This window comes from Rana temporaria, chromosome 5 (assembly GCF_905171775.1).
Source record: "Rana temporaria chromosome 5, aRanTem1.1, whole genome shotgun sequence".
In the NCBI taxonomy this organism is placed as follows: domain Eukaryota; kingdom Metazoa; phylum Chordata; class Amphibia; order Anura; family Ranidae; genus Rana; species Rana temporaria.
Window position 1 is genome coordinate 114,756,063 of NC_053493.1, and position 20,505 is coordinate 114,776,567.

At 42.6% G+C, this 20,505-nt stretch overlaps 1 protein-coding gene across 1 annotated transcript in view; it reads left to right on the forward strand.

Annotated features, from left to right (window-relative positions):
• The first annotated feature begins 2,861 nt into the window (after nucleotides 1-2,861).
• The window catches only part of CPNE4 (copine 4), a 508,892-nt gene continuing 491,248 nt past the window's right edge, over nucleotides 2,862-20,505 (forward strand). Inside the window, exon 1 of the mRNA XM_040353037.1 lies at nucleotides 2,862-3,220. The gene's annotated coding sequence lies outside the window, so the exon portion shown is untranslated. The remainder of the gene's footprint in view (nucleotides 3,221-20,505) is intronic.

The following is a 20,505-nucleotide window of genomic DNA, read 5'->3' on the forward strand; positions in this document are numbered from 1 at the left end:
CAGGAAGGAGACGTGGAGGCCGCCGGAGGAGACTCAGGGGACGAACCTGCCACCCAGAGGGATTGTGCTGCTTGTGGGTAAGTGCAGGGATCGACCGATCGATGTTTGTGGCGGTTGTATGTGGACCAGACTGACCCACAGGGGAGGGGGGTGTGGGTAACCCGACTGACCGAGGGGGGGGGGGGGCTGTAGGTGCATTGTTGTATTATACTTTATACTTGCAAACCATAATTTTTGGACAGAGTATCCCCCCCCCCCCCCCCCCCCTGAAATATACCATCAGCCGCCGCTGCATTATCCACTGATTGTGAGTGCAATGCTATGCAGGCTCCTATACAAAACACAATGGGCTAGATTCAGCAACAAGATATTTCAAATCTGTGCCGTCGTATCTTTATGCCGATTCTCAAAGGCAGATACGTGTAAAAAATAGGCTTCCTCCGCCGACGTAACTTGAATACGCCAGCGTATAATTGTGTGAAATTTTACGCTGGCCGCTAGGTGGCGCTTCCGTAGTTTTCGGCGTAGAATATGCAAATGACCTAGATACGCCGACTCACAAATTTACGTACGCCCGGCGCTATTTTTTTACGTCGTTTACGTTAGGCTTTTTCGGCGTAAGGTTACTCCTGCTATTAGGAGGCGCACGCAATGTTAAGTATGGCCGTCCTTCCCGCGTCGAAATTTGAATTTTTTACGTCGTTTGCGTAAGTCGTTCGCGAATAGTGCTGGACGTAATTTACGTTCACGTCGAAACCAATACGTCCTTGCGGCGTACTTTGGAGCAATGCACACTTGGATATGTACACGGACGGCGCATGCGCCGTTCGTAAAAAAACGTCAATCACGTCGGGTCACCAAGAATTTACATAAAACACGCCCCCTCATCCGCATTTGAATTACGCGTGCTTACGCCGGCCAAATTCACGCTACGCCGCTGTAACTTAGAAGGCAAGTGCTTTGTGAATACAGCACTTGCCTCTCTAACTTACAGCGGCGTAGCGTAAATACGATACGCTACGCCGCCGTAACATTGCGCGCCCCTACCTGAATCTAGCCCAAAAAGTGCAAAAAAAATTTACAGCAAAAATATGTGCATTTATTTATTTGTTTTACAAAGGTGAACTTACCCTTTAATTGTCGAATGTCTAAATTGCCCCTAGTATGTGTATGTGAGATAGTGAGCTTGGATTGTAAGCTCTTTGTGGGAATGGACTGATGTAAAAGTCCAATGGGGGTTATTTACGAAAGGCTAATCCACTTTGCACTACAAGTACACTTGGAAATGCAGTGGCTGTCGGTCCGAAGGGGACAAGCAAGGAAAATAAAAAACAGCATTTTAGCTTGCACATGATTGGATAATAAAATCAACAGAGCTTCCCCTCATTTCAGATCTACGCCTCAGATTTATAGCGACTGCACTTCCACGTGCACTTTTGGTGCAATTTCAAGTGCACTTTGCACTTGAAGTTTAGGCAAAGTGTATTTGCCTTTCGTAAATTACCCCCAGTGGGCCAGATCCACGTAGCGGATCGTAATTTTCGGCAGGCGTAGCGTATCGTATTAACGCTGCCGCAACTTTGAGAGGCAAGTGCTGTATTCACAAAGCACTTGTCTCTAAAGTTACGGCGGCGTAGCGTAAATCTGCCGGCGTATGGGCGCGGAATTCAAATGTTAAAGATGTGGGCGTGTTTTATGTTAATTTTACTTGACCCGACGTAAATTATGTTTTTTCTGAACGGCGCATGCGCCGTCCGTGGGGGTATCCCAGTGCGCATGCTCCAAATTAACCCGCAACAAGCCAATGCTTACGACGTGAACGTTATTCAACGCAAAGCCCTATTCGCGAACGACTTACGCAAACAACGTAAAATGTTAAAAATTCGATCCGGGAACGACGTCCATACTTAACATTGAGTACGCCTCATATAGCAGGGGTAACTTTACACCGAAAAAAGCCTTACGGAAACAACGTAAAAAAATGCGCCGGCCAGGCGTACGTTTGTGGATCGCCGTATCTAACTAATTTGCATACTCGACGCGGAATTCGACGGAAGCGCCACCTGTGGGGGTATCCCAGTGCGCATGCTCCAAATTAACCCGCAGCCAAGCCAATGCTTACGACGTGAACGTTATTCAACGCAAAGCCCTATTCGCGAACGACTTATGCAAACAATGTAAAATTTTCAAAATTCGATCCGGGAACGACACCCATACTTAACATTGAGTACGCCTCATATAGCAGGGGTAACTTTACACCGAAAAAAGCCTTACGGAAACAACGTAAAAAAATGCGTCAGACGTACGTTTGTGGATCGCCGTATCTAGCTAATTTGCATACTCAACGCGGAATCCGACGGAAGCGCCACCTATCGGCCAGCATAAATATGCACCTTAGATCCGACAGCGTACTAAGACGTACGCCAGTCGGATCTAGCCCAGCTTCAGGCGTATCTTGTTTTTTGGATACAAAACAAAGATACGCCGGAGCAAAATAGAAGTTACGCGGCGTATCAATAGACTCGCCGTCGTAACTTCTTCGTGGATCTGCCCCAGTGTGTTTATTGTCAGTGCTATATAAATCTCTGTAATACATACATTTTGCTTTATCTTAACGAAAAAGAAAACAGCACTAGATTGGTGAAAAAATAAAAAAGATAGAAAAATACACATTTTTGGTTGCAATATTTACATTTTTTTTTTTTTTTTGCTGCAGCTTTAGAAGCTAAAAGTCAGATTAATGGATGTGAACTTTCACTAAGAACCCTTGGGAACTCCGTGAGTCGTGATGATGAAAAGCAGCCACTAGAGGGCGCCTGGGCTCAGTGAACTAGACAGCAGCTAGATGTAGCATGAGACTGTGATGAGCCAGAGAAGGTGGATTATTCTCATTGTGTGTGCAGTCTCCTACTCACAGACCTCTCACTCCTTCCATCCCACTTTCACCACTCCACATCTCCTCTTTTCCCTCGTCTGACTAGTCCTCCATCCAAGTGATAAGATCTGGGCACAGCATCCTACCCTCCAGGCATCCTTTAACTTCCTTGGGCACTGAGGATGGAGCTGGGATTTTCAGAGGTACCCTCAAACTCATCAGCTTACAAAACCATCTTTCTTATGTAACTACAGCCAAAGGGACTGCAAGAGATCTAAAGGAAAGGAACTTTTTTTTTATAAAGCATCTGGACTAGTCAAACCTACAGTGATCTTCTGCATTAAGGTAGGTGCTTCCAATTATTCAGATACTTTACCTACATGGGGTTTTGTTTTATTATAGTATTTCCTTTGACAGGTAATGGATACAAATGTTGTGATTTCTCTTTAACTTTATGGAAATTGTATGGCCCCACCTGACCCCTGTTCTGTAAGGACATATAGGATAACTGATTGCATCCTAGGCAGTGCTGTGTAATTGGATCGTTAATGTAACCTTTCCAACATCAGCACCAAATCTCACTTTAACTGCACTTTCCAGCTCTGCCTATTGTAACTTTATAGAAATATTTGTCTACATTTATTAGGATGTATATATAAAAAAAATTAAAAAAAATCTTGGTTATATTACACTTTCACAGCCTACAGCCGGTCTAGGCATTCTTTTTATTAATTAAAAGCGGACGCTGAATGACAGCTGACGTTATATATCAGAGATTTACTTGTCACAAAAGATTAACGGCTATGTGTCAGTATTCAAATATTTTCTGAAGCTATTACAAGGTGCAAGATTAGTGGCTACCCATATGGGAAATCTCAATCTACTCTAAAAGTGACCTTTATGGGCGTTCTTTCTAATTTAAATATTCTATATTACAGATTTTAGCATGGGGATCCCTATGCTGTAATATGAATAACATGTACATTATCAGTATAGAAAGCCCAATGCGATCATCCGATTTTATAAAGAGTCAGCTGATTATTTAAAAAAAAAATAAGATTTTACATTTTTTTTTTTTTGCATAGAATAAGAGTTAAAAAAAAAAAAAAATGAAGGCGTATAAACTGGAATTAACCTAATTCACAATAAAGCCACCATCAACAGTAAACAGCTGAAACAGATTAATATATAATGTGCATAGACGCCTTGAGTGCGTCATGTCAGTAGCACATATTACAGGCATGCGACATCTGTGCCAGCAATAAGTTGGAGTTTACTGCCAATCACGATGTTGCTAGAACTAGGGCTTCCCTTTGGAATAGTTGTCACGTTCAAGTGAGTTTCAGGAACTCAAAAAAGTAAAAAAGAATGGTCAAAAAACTTTTGCCTGAGGCCTCGTACACACGACCGAGAAACTCGACGGGCGAAACACATAGTTTTCCTCGTCGAGTTCCTTGTTAGGCTGTCGAGGAAATCGACAAGCCAATTTTCTCCATTCCCGTCAAGGAAATAGAGAACATGCTTTCTTTTTGGCTCGTCGAGTTTCTCGACAGTTTCCTCGACGAAAATGTACACACGACCGGTTTCCTCGGCAAAAAAAATTCTCCCAGCAAGTTTCTTGTTGTTTTTTGCCGAGAAACTCGGTGGTGTGTACGAGGCCTGACAATCCACTTACAGTAAAACCTTGGATTGCGAGCATAATTCGTTCCAAAAACATGCTTGTAATCCAAAGCGCTTGCATATCAAAGCAAAGTTGTACCTTCATTAAATGTAAACATATTGCTCTCTTCTCTTTTATACTCAGTTGTGACATGACACTACTCTTATATCAAGACATTGCTTGTATATCAAGGCAAAAATTATTAAAATAGTTTGCTTGTCTTGAAAAACGCTCTCAAACCAAGTTACTCTCAAACCAAGGTTTTACTGTATTTGATTAATTCCCTTGTAATATGGCTTTGCTGTGTAGATCATTATATTGCAAGTGCACTTCATGTTTTAGGCTAGCCACATCTGCTACGTCTTTTTTTCGTCTCCTATATTGTTATCATGCATAAAATTGATGAAACACTGGTTCTAGCTGTGAAACGCGTTAGTTGGAGACTGTTAGATCAGCACTTGTGCTGTACATGTTTTTATTTTACACAGAATAAAGGAGATTGCATTGGAGACCAATGGTCTTTTAAAGGGGCATTCTTCCCACTGACCATCATGCTAATGTACCGTGAGCTGTAGATTGTATGTAATTAATATAGATGTATACTCTTATATCAAGACATCACTTCTATATTAAGTCAAAAATTATTAAAAATGTTGCTTGTCTTGCAAAGCGCTCTCAAACCAAGTTACTCTCAAACCAAGGTTTTACTGTATTTGATTAATTCCCTTGTAATATGGCTTTGCTGTGCACTTCATGTTTTAGGCTAGCCACATCTGCTATGTCTTTTTTTCGTCTCCTATATTGTTATCATGCATAAAATTGATTAAGCACCGGTTCTAGCTGTGAAACGCGTTAGTTGGGACTTTTAGTTCAGCACTTGTGCTGTACATGTTTTTATTTTACGCAGAATAAAGGAAATGATTGCATTGGAGACCAATGGTCTTTTAAGGGGGTATTCTTCCCACTGACCATCATGCTAATGTACCGTGAGCTATAGATTGTATGTAATTACTATAGATGTATACTCTTATATCAAGACATCACTTCTATATTAAGTCAACATGTATTACAAATGTTTGCTTGTCTTGCAAAACGCTCTCAAACCAAGTTACTCTCAAACCAAGGTTTAACTGTATTTGATTAATCCCCCTGTAATATGGCTTTGCTGTGTAGATCATTCTATTGCAAGTGCACTTCATGTTTTAGGCTAGTCACATCTGCTACATCTTTTTTTTGTCTCCTATATTGTTATCATGCATAAAATTGATTAAGCACCGGTTCTAGCTGTGAAACGCGTTAGCTGGGACCGTTAGTTCAGCACTTGTGCTGTACATGTTTTTATTTTACATGGAATAAAGGAGATTGCATTGGAGACCAATGGTCTTTTAAGGGGGTATTCTTCCCACTGACCATCATGCTAATGTACCATGAGCTGTAGATTGTATGTAATTAATATAGATGTAGTAATTAATGGCTGAGACCTGAAAGTTATTTCAAGGGTTCCTTCTTGAGCAGTTTTCACCTCTCAGATATGTAACCATTGACACCAATGGTCTTTTAAGGAGGCATTCTTCCCACTGACCATCATGCTAATGTACCGTGAGCTATAGATTGTATGTACTGTAATTAATATAGATGTAGTAATTAATAGTGGAGACCTGAAAGTTATTTTAATGGTTCCTTTTTAAAAAAAAATAAAAGTCACTTTTATGACAACCTTTCAATTTTGCTATCTAGCCTTTGTTTTTGTTCCATAAAATTTAAAGGTTGTCATGAAAGTGACTTTTATTCAGCCTTTCTCAATCTTTAAAAAAAAAAAAAAAAGCAACCATTAAAATAACTTTCAGGTCTCCACTATTAATTACTACATCTATATTAATTACAGTACATACAATCTACAGCTCACGGTACATTAGCATGATGGTCAGTGGGAAGAATGCCTCCTTAAAAGACCATTGGTGTCAATGGTTACATATCTGAGAGGTGAAAACGGCTCATTTACCAAAACGATGTAATATGAAGACCTATCTAATCTACAATCAGTTAGTATCCAATTAGAATACTTGTTGGCAGATAAAAACGAGATTGTACAATCAGATTTTTAACATGTGTGGTGAGCTCTAGTCTGTAAGATAATCCCATACACAGAAAGATTATGAATGTATAGTACTAGTATCTGTCACTGAGAAATACTAGAATAATCGTATAGTTATTGAAAAGACTTTGAAGTTGAATTAATAAAAAACTAGACAGTGCAAAAACATGTACAGCTCTGAATGGTAGCCAATCACCTTCCATCTTCAGCTTGTTCAATTAAACTTTGACAAAAAGCTGACAATCTGAAGTCCCTAACTCACATTCATACATACACGCAGTAGGGCCAATTTAGACAGGAGCCACTTAGACTACCAGCTTGTCTTGTGTGGGAGGAAACCGGAGTACCCGGAGGAAACACACAGGCACAGGGAGAATGTTAAGACTTAATCATAAATATTTAATGTATTCCAATGCATTTTCATACACCTTGATTCATTATTTGATCTCTTAATTGATTTATTACAGGCATTTATATTTAGCCCTACAATTTGTACAGCGCTTTACATATATCGTACATTCGCATCAGCCCCTGCCCTCAAGAGCTTACAATCTAAAGTCCCCGTCTCATGTATATACATACAGACAAACTTGCTAGGACCAATTTGGAAAGGAACCAATTAACTTACCAGCACAACTTTTTTCTATCTCGTATGATCCTAGACATAAAGATGTCCATACAGTTCAGTTCTATAATCCTACTTTAGAATAGGTGGTCAGGAATACTACAATACACATTATGACCCAATCTCAGTGCAATCTTTAATAAATCTACTAAAGTAGTAGATGTTCTACATATACATCCAATTCCATTTAGATGTATTCAAGGTTCTCATGCTATATAATTGTTGGTAGCAGGGGCGGACTGACAACTCATGGGGCCCCCGGGCAATAGAAGAATATGGGCCCCCCGGGCTTACAGATGGCCACCACGCCAGGAGGCAGTGCAGAGGCAGGGCAGCTAAAATCTTTTTTTCACATAAAAAAAATGTGGGTTTCGGACATATCAGGGACAGATGTAAAAAAAACACAGATTTTTACATACTGTCCCTGGTTTTATTGAGCCTGGCAACACTGATGGGGCCCCCTAGTGGCATAGGATCCTCGGGCAGTGCCCGAGAGCCCCAATGGTCAGTCTTAAAAAAGTAATTAAAAAGAGATAACAGCAAAATATGTACATACAAAATACATGAAAAAATGTGTGAAACCAGTAAATCTCAAGTGCAGGAAATATGCATAAAGCAGTCGCCAAGTACTCTGAAACGCGTTGGCCACTGCTTTATGCATATTTCCCGCACTTTAGATTTAGTGGTTCCTTTTGCCTTGTGGCTACAGACCACACATTTTTTTTGCATGTACATTTCATACTGTTTTACCCCTTTTAATTACTTTTTGATACTAATAATGCTTGTAATCCAAAGCACTCGCATAGCAAAGCGAATTTCCCCATAGAAATTCGCATGTGGCCAGAGGTGGAGGGGCACCAGAGAGACTCAGAAATACTCGGAGACAACTCGAATACACTGGGAAACCCTTGGGAACGGAGTATTTTGCAGTGTTTACGAGTATTTCTGATTGTTTCAGAGTATTTCCAAAATGGCTCAGAGTGTCAATGGCCAAAAGCGGTGCTACACATTTCAGAGGCTTGTATCCTGCTAGTTTTGCAAGATAACACTCGCAAACCGAGTCAGGATTTGTAAAAAAGAATTTCTCGTATTGCGAAACGCTCGTTAACTCGCAATCCGATGTTCCACTGTATATGTTAGCTGAACCCCCTGCTGATACTATTTTGCAAGAGTATCTACACCAGCAGCGGGCCGGTCCATAAGGGGTGCAGGATCGCCGCCCCCTAATCTGCATGCTACGAAATTTATGCGACTTTAGTTTTTTGAAGCACATGATTATAGCCTGAGGCTCTAATTGGCTTCAAAAAGGTTGGCCTTGGGGTGCAGAGCACTGCGCATTGAGCCCACCCACTTATGACATTAGCCAATCAATATTCGCTATTGTCTTCTGGCTTCTCCTCCCAGCCAATCAGGACTGGAAGTGGGTCTTAAAACTGGATTGAGCAGGAGGGAAAGCATGGAGGAGAAGCCGGGAAAGCCACAACCGAATGGAGGAAGTGGGACAGGAAGTCCCCACTACCCCCCCAAAAAAAAAAATTACATGCCAAATGTGGCATGTAAGGGGGTGAGGAGTGGTTTAAACTGAAGTTCCACTTTAAGGCCCCTTTCACACTGGGGCATTTTCGGGTGTTATTCTACTGCTTTTCAAGTGTTTTTCAGGTGAAGCCTCATCTGCAATCCCAATGTGAAAGCCCGAGTGCTTTCAAAGCCCTTTCACACTGCTAGTGCCCGAAAAACGCTGATAAAGCACCGCTAAGACCCTAACGTTTTAGGGTGTTTTTTCAGTGCCTCAGTGTGAAAGGGCAAGGCATTTTTACAGCGCTCTCAATTCATTTTAATGGAGAGGGGCGTTTTTGGAGCGTTTTTTTTCAGCGCCCAAAAGCTGCTCCAAAGATGCTGCTTGCAGGACTCGGTGTGAAAGGGTCCATTGAGATGCATAGAGAGCGTTTTATGAGCATTTTAATAGCGCTATTTTTAACACTAAAATGCTGTAAAAACGCTTCAGTGTGAAAGGGGTCTAAGACAAAGGGGAAGATTTACTAAAACTGGAGAGTGCAAAATCTGGTGCAGCTGTGCATAGAAACCAATCAGCTTCCAGTTTTTTTTTGTGAAAGCTTAAAGCAGTAATAAACCGCAGTTAAAAAAAAAAAAACTGTAAGTAAATTGCATAATATGCTAGAATGCATCACATACTATCACATTACGAAGGTAAGCATTATTATAGGTCTACCTGTAGGTAAAAAACACAAAGTGGGCTTTACTAACACTTTAATTGAACAAGTTGAAATTAAAAGCTGATTTACTACCTTGCACAGCTGCACCAGATTCTGAATGCTCCAGTTTTAGTAAAGTGGAGATAACACATTTTTCACGCTGTAACAGACTGAAAAGTGCAAATCGTCTCTTACCAAACTTTTACTTAAAGCGGGAGTTCACCCAATTATGTTTTTTTTTATCATTTCCCCTTAGATGGATGCTCGTTTTGTCTAGGGGAATCGGCTAGTTGTTTTAAAATATGATCCGTACTTACCGTTTTCGAGATGCATCTTCTCCGCCGCTTCCGGGTATGGGTCTTCGGGAGCGGGCGTTCCTTCTTGATTGACAGGCTTCCGAGAGGCTTCCGACGGTCGCATCCATCGCGTCACTCGTAGCCGAAAGAAGCGGAACGCCGGTGCGGCTCTATACTGCGCCTGCGCACCGACGTTCGGCTTCTTTCGGAAAAACGTGACGCGATGGATGCGACCGTCGGAAGACTGTCAATCAAAATAGGAACGCCCAGTCCCGCAGCCCATACTCGGAAGCGGCGGAGAAGATGCATCTCGCAAACGGTAAGTACGGATTATATTTTAAAACAACTAGCCGATTCCCCTAGACAAAACGAGCATCCAGCTATGGGGAAAAAGTGTTATGTACGGGTGAACCTCCGCTTTAACACTCAGTGACATGAGATTAGCAAAAGCAGCCCCAAGGGTTGTGCCAGTGCAATCGAACTTCCCCTGCCGTCGTATATGTTGTACGTCACCGCGTTTGAGAACAACGAGATTTTGTCTTGACCGTGTGTACGCAAAGCAAGCTTCCTCGACAAGCCTAACAAGGAACTCGTCGAGGAAAACAATGTGTCTTTTCCGACGAGTTCCTCGGTCGTGTGTACGATAAGGTGACCAGATTTTTAAAATGAATTCCGGGGACATATTTTTTCTTTACTATTATTGGCAACAATCAGCGACTCTCTGCCCGTCGCCGCCCGCCTCTCAAGTCTTACTCTTCGGGCCCCGGCTACTACTGGATGGGGAGCGGAGGAAGATCACTCCGCCAGGGAAGGCAAGGAGATAGGCAGGTGGCTGGCCAGGATTTGAGCCAAGACAGAAGAACATGCAAGCGAAGCTGAATGGGCATGCGCCCAAAACTGAAGAAATATTCCCTCCGCTCCGACCAGCACATGATCATCAGAAAGGGGCACAGATAATGGGAAAAAATACAACCCCCCTATGCTAGTAGGCACGGCGGAGCGGGGGGTGTAATTCTTATTTTTCAATTTTAATTCTGCACTGACTGTCTTTGAAATTGCCCCTGCCCCCTATTAAATCCAATCTGGAGACAAAACCAGGGACAGACTTGGTCCGGGGACAGTGTCCTCAATCAGGGGACTGTCCCCTGAAACTGGGGATGTCTGTTCACCCTAGTGTACGAGGCCTGAGAGTTTGCCAGGAAAGGGGGGGAGTCATAAGAGGGCCAATGAGAGCTGCAGAACTAGAGGTGTGCCTCTGTGTGTCTGTATAAATCCAGGAAGTGAACAGGCAGCAGCTTCAGCTGCCCATAGATAAATTGATTGCAGCCAAAATCAGTGGAGGGAGATTTCTGCAGCATATTTGGCAAGTACAGAATCACAGTATATATAAAATAATGTGCAAAGTGGTTGGAGGGAAGCTTAAGAATGGCAAAGATGTTTTTATTACAAATTATATGAGCTGCAGTTCCTCTTTAAAATGATAGTTGGCATTCTATAGAATATACATTATGTACTGTATCGTAGAAATCCTAGTTGTATATGTTTTCTAAGTCAGATTTGTTCACAGTGTAGTGTCATATCTCACACCACCCACCTCCCTTTTTAAAGTCATGTAAGTGGAGTGCGATCAGAGGCTACAAATAGAACATGCACATGGCTGGAGTGAATCACAGTTTTGGATGTGTGAGATGGAGAACGGAGTGTGATCCAGGTGAATGAGACATTACTGCTTGTCTCAGCTCTCACCGGTATCACACAGTGCTGGGGATGCAAAGCCTTTCTTGCTCTCCCCCCTCTCTCGCTCTCGCTCTCTGTCTGCGCGTTTGTCACTAGCAATTAGTGCTCAGTGACAGGGAATTTACATTGCGCCCTTTGCTGAGACGTAGCTTTGGAAATCTGCTCGTACTCGGTGTGTTTTTTTCAACTTTAGCTCGCAAAGAAAATTGTTAACAGTGCTTAAATGTGGATTATTTCTCCATTTTCAGCAGAGCAGGGGGTGATTTACTGAAGAGCGTAATGTTCATACCAGCTCAGCAAGCCTGGGATATATTTAATGAGACAGGAAAATATCAACACTGACGTGTCCCCTGCCCTGACTGGGTTAGCTAAGCATAAGCTACCCAAACACAGTACATGCTGTATATATTGGGTCTATTTACTAAAGGACAATGAATAGACTATGCAAAGTGCGGTTGCTCCAGGACTTAGTAAATTAAGAAAGCGTCACTTTGAAAAGAATACCCAATCACATGCAAAGAAAAAAAAAAACAGCATTTTTGCTTGCACGTGATTGAATGATGGAAGTCAGCAGAGCTTCTGCTCATGTAACCACTTCCCGGCCCTATCACGTACATATACGTCGGCAGGTTGGCAGCCCTGCGCTCAACGTCGTACAGGTACGTTGGCTCCTTTTAGAGCCTTAGTAGGCGCGCTGCGCGGTGGGAGGACCCAATGCACGTGGCCGGCCAACACGCAGTACTAGGCTTTCTACTTTGTCTTCCACAGTCCAGACCCCTCCAATCTCATTGGCTGGGGAGAAGCTGTGAGGCATTTCCTGAATGGAGAGGAGCACGAGGTGAGAACAGCCCAAAATGGGGAAGTGTCTGTGCTGTGTGCTGGCAACATGGAATGGTACCCGTGCTTAGTGAGTCAAGAAGAGGAGAGTGCCATCCTATAGCCACTATGGGGCCGATGTCACTGGTGAGGTAAGAAACCGCTCTGTGTCTCCTTGTCACCAGCTGGAATTCTCTGTACACCCACCCGGGGATGTCCGCTTACCCCACTTCCCTGACAACTGGGGAAAAGACACACACCTTGGGGAGGTGACCTTCCCCCAACACCTGCCAACACTGACAGAGAAACCTTCAGAAATTGCTAAAACAAATCCCTTAACACCTCCTCAGGGGGCACCTGAAGGGCTGCAGGCTCCAGATTTTCTGTCACATGGCTTTGCCCTCCCAGATCTAAGTTGCAAAGTAGATATGTGCATTCCCGTTCGTACGAATGTTATTTTTGTACAAAAATGTTCATTTTCGTACCCGCAGAATAATGTGTACATACGAAAAAATTAAAGCACCAAAATACGAAAACGAAGGGATTACGAATGAGCCGGAAAACGAACAACCGCAAATACGAACGAACGATCTGACGAAAATACGACAAAACGAAAACGGCAAAAGAACGAAATTGACATCTATAACAAAAGATTTGCATTCTGTATCCTGTTTGAATCCCCTCTCTGCTCGTATGCTCAGCCGCATGTCCACATGACACCTACAACAAAAGATTTGCATTCTGTATTTTGTTTGAATCCCCTCTCTGTCCGTATCCTCAGCCGTATGTTCACACGACATCAACAACAAAAGATTTGCATTCTGTATCCTGTTTGAATCCCCTCTCTGCTCGTATCCTCAGCCGTATGTTCACACGACATCCACAACAAAAGATTTGCATTCTGTATCCTGTTTGAATCCCCTCTCTGCTCGTATCCTCAGCCGTATGTTCACACGACATCCACAACAAAAGATTTGCACTCTGTATCTTGTTTGAATCCCTTCTCTGTTCGCACCCTCAGTCGTATGCTCACACGACATCCACATCAAAAGATCCGCACCCTGTATTTTGAATTCCTTTTTTCTGTTCGTATTTTGGATTCAACAGAATGCAAATCTTTTGCCACAGATGTCACACGAACACACGACCGAAAACACCAAAAGAAAAAGGACCCAAAACACAGAATGCAAGTCCCTTGCCACAGATGTAATTTTCGTTTTTTTGAATGGGCAGTGAATGTAGTTAGTGAAGCAGCTTCTCTTTTGTGCTGAGTAGTACAGTAAAGCCAAATAAACTTTTCTGTGGATTTTCATCTGAAGGGAGATCAGTTGGCCAGACTTTTGAACCCAAAAATGGTTTTCTTATGGAGTTTAAAAACGAACAAATTTTCTGAGAACGAACGGAAAACGATCGTTTTTTTATGTTTGTTGTTAAAAAAGTCTGACCAAGTGTATGGGGCTAAACAATCGTTAATATGGATGAGCCGCGTGTTGAAAGTGCCGCGAATCCCGCGATATATTTACGAAAGTACAAAATGACGAAAATCCTTTTTCTGTTCGTATCTTCAGTCGCATGCCCACATGACATCCACAACAAATTGTCATAGATGTCACACGAACACAAGACCGAAAACACGAACAGAAAAAGGAATCCAAAACACAGAATGCAAATCATTGACGAAAATTCACGAAAATTATTGTCTAACAAGTAACGAACATGAATTAAACAGAATAACGAACCATCCCGCATTTTCGAAAATAAAACGGTAACGAAAATACGAAACAATCGGAATACGAAAAAATCTCGTCGTACGAAAAACGAACGGGAACGAACAAGAAAACGGGCGTCTTACGAAAAACTAACGGAAACGAAACTACCGAACGATACGAAACAGAACAAAAAAAAAACGATTTTTTTTCTGTGCACATGTCTACGCAACCCCCTGACCACCCCCTCTGCCCTGGATATTATGCCCGGCTTCTGAGCTCTTTACCCATTACAGCACTCTATGCTGTTCCTCCTCTGAAGGGCTGAAATCAGATTCCTTTACAACACAGCCAGTTAACCATGATCTGCACAGGGTGTATCTGCCTTCTGCAACTACACTGCCGTTCTCACTGAAGACCGGAGATGGAAAATTAGCTCTGCCAAGTGACCTGCCAGGAGTCCCTGTCCTCTGATTCTCCAGCGGTGCTCCCTGCCCTCTGATTCTCCGGCGGTAATCCCTGTCCTCCGATGTAAAGAGGAACTCTGTGAACTCAAAACTCTTAAGCCACTTTGAGTATCGTGGATGTATCTGCATGGATGGTGGAAGTGGTGGATGGTAATGAGGGGGGGGGGGGGGGCAGGTCAACTTTTGCTTCAAGCTACAACTCTGGGCCCTGTTATATGTATTGGTTTGAGGAAGCACTACTTCATTGTCATGGACTCACTTTCCTTCTTCCAAGATTCTGTTCTGGGATTAGATTTGTTTCTAACCCTCACACTTTGCCCGACTTTCATGTTCATTTTTTCATTGAATGATTATGGACAAGTTGGACTTTTCATTTTGGTGTGTATTCAAATGATTATTTGAATGTTCCCTTTTATTTGTGTGTACTTTTATTTCACATAAAGCTTAGCGCTACATTATATCCACCGGTCCCAAAAGAGTGTCAAAAGTGTCTGATCTGTCCGCCGCAATGTCGCAGTCCCGATAAAAATCACTGATCGCCGCCATTACTAGGAAAAATAATATTAATCATGCCATAAATCTATCCCCTATTTTGTAGATGCTATAACTTTTGCGCAAAGCAATCAATATACGCTTATTTTGATTTTTTTTACCAAAAATATATATAAGAATACATATCGGCCTAAACTGAGGAAAAAATGTGTTAAAAAAAAAATTGAGGATATTTATTATAGCAAAAATTTAAAAATATATTTTTTTTCACAATTGTCGCTCTTTTTTGGTTTATAGCGCAAACAATAAAAAACGCACTTCTCTGCAACTGTGGATCAGTTTGAAAGCAGCCCAGTAACCACTGCAGAACAGATATGCCCACATTGATTTTAGTAGAAAACCTGCCTTTAATAACAGTATTCTATTTTATTTTATTCCATCCCAAAGCAGGAGGTCGCGGGCCACATCAGAGGGCTCCGCAGGCCACTGGTTGGGCACCCCTGGGGTACAGCATTGCATGACCGTGAAATTATCCGTTAAACAGAGCAGTGCCAATTTGTAAAAAGTGCTCTGGTCAGGAAGGGGGTAAAATCTTCCAGGGCTGAAGTGGTTAACAAGCTCTGGCGCAACTGCTCTTGCAGAGTGCAGAGTGCGGAGTCTATTTGCCTAACTAACTGGGCGCTGATTGGACATCACATGGGGTATTGACCTCTCCAGTGACCAATCATCATTCTCTCAGTTATCAAATGGGCAGAAGGAAACATCCTGGGGATGATTTAAAAATTTATTTTCAGCATATTCCTGGCAGTGTGTACATAGTTAAAAGCCTTGGCAGAATTCATGAAAAATGTGCTGCGTTGCTAACATGTGAGACAAATTCAAGCTCTTTTTTTCAAGAATGCAAGGCCTCATTTACACAGGAGGCCAGGGAGCAGTAAAAACAGGCAGTTAAGCTGTGGTTTTACTGCCGCCCCACCCCCACCCCAACAGCCCACTTTAAAGCATAACATGCAGTTGGCGGGGGTTTGCCGTAATGCTTCACTTTGTTTGGCTTGCGGTTGCAGAGCAGTATTCCAATATAATTTCCAGCTTTAAATGGAAAAAATAGGCATTCAGTAAGTGCCTGGGAGCTGCTGATGTACTGCCTGCTGAAAAGCAATCCCCTGAGGATCACTTTTCAGAGGTGGGAAAGCGGTATAGACCGTCACTCGTACTAAATGTGGCTGTATTATATGGCACTATTGTTTCAACAAATTCATCAAGAAATACGCCACCATTTCTGCGATGAGGGAGGTGGAGGTAAATAAGACATATTCCATGACGGAGTAAACGGTTGATTGTGTTGCATCTTCGAGACCGTTCTGTGACAAAATGTACAATATCTTTAAATTCTTTTGGAACTGTTTCCCTTAGGCCTCTTTCACACGGAGCAGACCGTTTTTGTGTCCGCTCCGTGTGTGTCCGTCGGCTCAGCGGGATCATCCATAATCCCTGCTGAGCTGTCGGCGGACAGGGCGGTCCCCGCACACTGTGCAAAGACCGCCCTGTCTTTCCTCCGCTCTCCCCTATGGGGAATCGGATGAAGACGGACCGTCTGTCCGTCTTCATCCGATCCGTTCCGCCGGACGGAAGAAAAATAGGGTTTTCTTCCGTCCGAAAAACCGGATCCCGACGGACGCGGATGGTTGCGGACGTTAGCGGATGCTCCATCCGCTAACATACGCGATCCTATAGGGATGCATTACAAGTCCGTAAACGGACTTGTAATAAACGGACGAACGGTCCGCTAATGTGAAAGGGGCCTTACTCTCCCAACTTCTGGCTTATTTGCCTGTAAACTCCACCACTTTGCAGGAGAGATGCTTACAAAAGTTTTATCAAAGTTGGGAAAGATTCATATCCACCTTACCAACACATACATGAATCTGTCACTAGTTACACCATTTGTTGCACAATTGTGTGGCAGATTTATAAATGGGATCTATGACAATCTTTTCCAGGACTTGTGTTTGTAGCATCAGCACATTTATAGAGTCAACGTGTAACATTTGATTACATGCTATAAAACACATATGTATTGCTTGCTCACCAAACATCCAGAGTTTACAGATACAGTCAGCCATATGTATATACGGTCATGTCAGGTAGTATAACAGAAAACAACTGTCTCTGACCATATGATGTTAGTTGCAGCTCTAAGGCTCCTTTCACACTAGTGGTGGTATCATTTACCACCTCTATGAAAAGCAGTCTGCATGGGATCACTTTCCAGAGGATGGTAAAAGTAAGTTAGAAGGTGTTCAGTAGGAAATACTGCTGCCTTCTGGTGCCTGTTTTATTTTTAACTGAACCCCTGAAGATGTTTGATTGGACGAAACATGTTGGGTAAAGTCTGTTGTGTACATCTATGGCTGCTGTGAGCAGCGGCTTTGTTCCGGCCTATTTTTATACCTGATTTTACACAAATAAAAGTTGGGATTTACTACAGTATGAGTGTTTTGTCTTGGTTTTTATGGCATGTATTATATTGGGGATATCTGATGTGGATAAGAGGATCGAGGGTGTTGTAGCCAAGATCTGCTGGTGCTTGTAAAATCTGCTCATTTGAAGCTATTTCTTTTATCTGTGTCCTGTTTGGTAAAGAGAGAGGAGAAGTACCTTGATGTGGCCCCAGGCTAATACATGCTGAGTGCAGTATTTGGCTCCATGCACACTGTAACCACTTCAATACCAGGCATTTTCACCTCCTTCTTGCCCAGGCCAATTTTCACCTTTCAGCACTGTCCCGCTTTGAATGACAATTGTGCGGTCGTGCGACATGGCTCCCAATCAAAATTGACGTCCGTTTTTTTCCCACAAATATATCTTTCTTTTGGTGGTATTTGATCACCTCTGAAGTTTTTTTTTTTTGCGCTATAAACAAAAAAAACTCAATATTTTTTTACTTTTTGCTATAATAAATATCCAATAAAAATAAAAAATAAATATATTTTTCCTCAGTTTAGGCCGATACGTATTCTTCTACATCTTTTTGGTAAAAAATAAACGTATATTGATTGCTTTGCGCAAAAGTTAGAGCGCCTACAAAATAGGGGATAGATTTATGATTTTTTTTTTTTTTACTAGTAATGGCGGCGATCTGCGACATTTGTCGGACTGTGATATTGCGGCGGACAGTTTGGACACTTTTGACACCATTTTGGGACCATTCACATTTATACAGCGAACAGTGCTATAAATATGCACTGATTACTGTATACAATGTGACTGGCAGGGAAGGGGTTAACACTTGGGGGCAATCAAGGGGTTTAAAGTGTTCCCTAGGGAGTGATTCTTACTGTGGGGGGAGGTTACTGACTGGGGAAGGTGACCGATCGGTGTCCCTATGTACAAGGGACACACCATCGGCCTCCCTCCCCTGACAGGACATGGATCTCTGTGTTTACACATAGAGATCCACGTCCCTGGCTCTGTAACTGTCAATCACGGGTACCTGGCGGCCATCGTGGCCGCCAGCCACGCGCGCACACCCCCCATCGGCCGGGAGGCCCGAGGACGTCATATGATGTCCACCCAGGATGGCAGAGCCACCTTGTGGACGTCATATGAATATACACGGGTATTGAAGTTGTTAAAAAACATTGCTTATACAGGAGTTTTGTGTTCTACCTGTAGAAGCTACTCAGTGTTATCCTATGTGTCCATGCACATTAGGACGATTACAGGCATTTTTTGAGCTCTCAATATTTAGAGGTAGGAAAAAAAACCTTCTGGTTCGCGTTTCAGATTGGAGCTTACTGGCTGAAAAAAATTAAAACTCTTCTAAACTCGTCTAGACTTTGTACAAAAAATGCTCTATTAGCTAGATTCACATAGAGTTACTGTAGGTCGGCGTATCTAACTCGGAATCTGCGCCGACCTAAGTTTAAGTGTATTCTCAAACAGAGATACACTTAAACCTATCTAAGATACGACGGCTTGCGCCGTCCTATCTTAGTGTGCAATATTTAGGCTGGCCGCTAGGTGGCGCTTCCATTGCGGTCGGCATAGAATATGTAAATCACTAGATACGCTTATTCACGAACGTACGCCCAGCCGACGCAGTACAGATACACCGTTTACATAGCGCTTTATCAGGCCTAAAGATATTCCATCAAATAGTTGCAATAGTAATGTTAAAGTATGGCCGCCGTTCCCGCTTCGAAATTCGAAAATTTTACGTTGTTTGCGTAAGTCGTCCGTGAATAGGGATTTACGTCATTTACGTCCACGTCGAAATCAATAGGACCGTACGGCGTACTTAGCCACAATACACACTGGGAAATGTAGGCGGACGGTGCATGCTCTGTTCCAAAAAAACTTCAATAACGTCAGGTCAAAGCAAATTATCATAAAACACGCCCCCCTCAGCCTATTTTGAATTAGGCGCGCTTGCGCCCGCCGCATTTACGCTACGTCGCCGTAAATTAGGAGGCAAGTACTTTGTGAATACAGTACTTGCCTCTCTGACTTAAGGCGGCGTAGCGTAAATACGATACGCTACGCCGCCTTAAAGTTGCGGCAAACTACCTGAATCTAGCTATTAATGAGCGTTTTTTTACTCCCAAGAAAACAGAAGTTTTTTTTTTTTAAAACCCAGTGTGCATGGAGTCTTCCTCTGTAAGCAAGGTTTTTACCATGGTAAGCCTTCTAATTATCAGTGATGGGCTTGACCATGACGATCACTGGTGCTTGGTGTTGAAGCACACAGGTGTTATACTTGGACTTCCCTGGAAAAGTTAGAGTAACTAGGACTTTTATTAGTTTTAAATAATTTGTTTTTATGTAGTTTCTTATTCGTTTCTATGTTAATTTTGTGGAAGAGTCACATGATATTTACTGCTAACACTAGCGGTATCATTTGCCGCCCCTCTTGAAAAGCAGTCCGTAGTGGATCACTTTCCGAAGGATAGTGAAAGGAGGCTAGCAGGTGTTCAGGAGGCAATACTGCCACATTCTAATGCCTACTTCTTAATGTTTTTAAAACAGCAATTTGACATTACGTGACTGCGTCACAAATTCAAGCAAAGTGATTGAGGCAAGGCAACATTAATTTACATGAGAGAGCTTGACAGGTGGTGTTACCTGTCAAACTTTCCAGTGTTAAAATTGCAGAATCATCATGCAAAGCATTGTGGCCATGGCAATATGTATTGCACTGAGGCGGGGTACCACCATTGCTTGAGGGTGGGCAGTTCGGGGAGGTAAAAAGGTACCCCCCTGGCTTCCAGTGTGAATGTACTATAAAGGAGAACTTTTTAGCAGATTGATTGAGTCCATTCAGGTGTATATTTATCATCTGTTAAGCCCTGATGAAGGGGTAGTGTTGTGGCCCCCGGAAATGCATTGGCTGTTTTTTATTGCCGAATTACAAACTATTAAAATCCTCCTTGAAATCTTTCACCCTATGGTTTGGTGTCCATTTGTGTTTGTTTATTTCTGGAACCAAGTCAGCTTAGAAGGATGCAGTCGCATAATATTGCC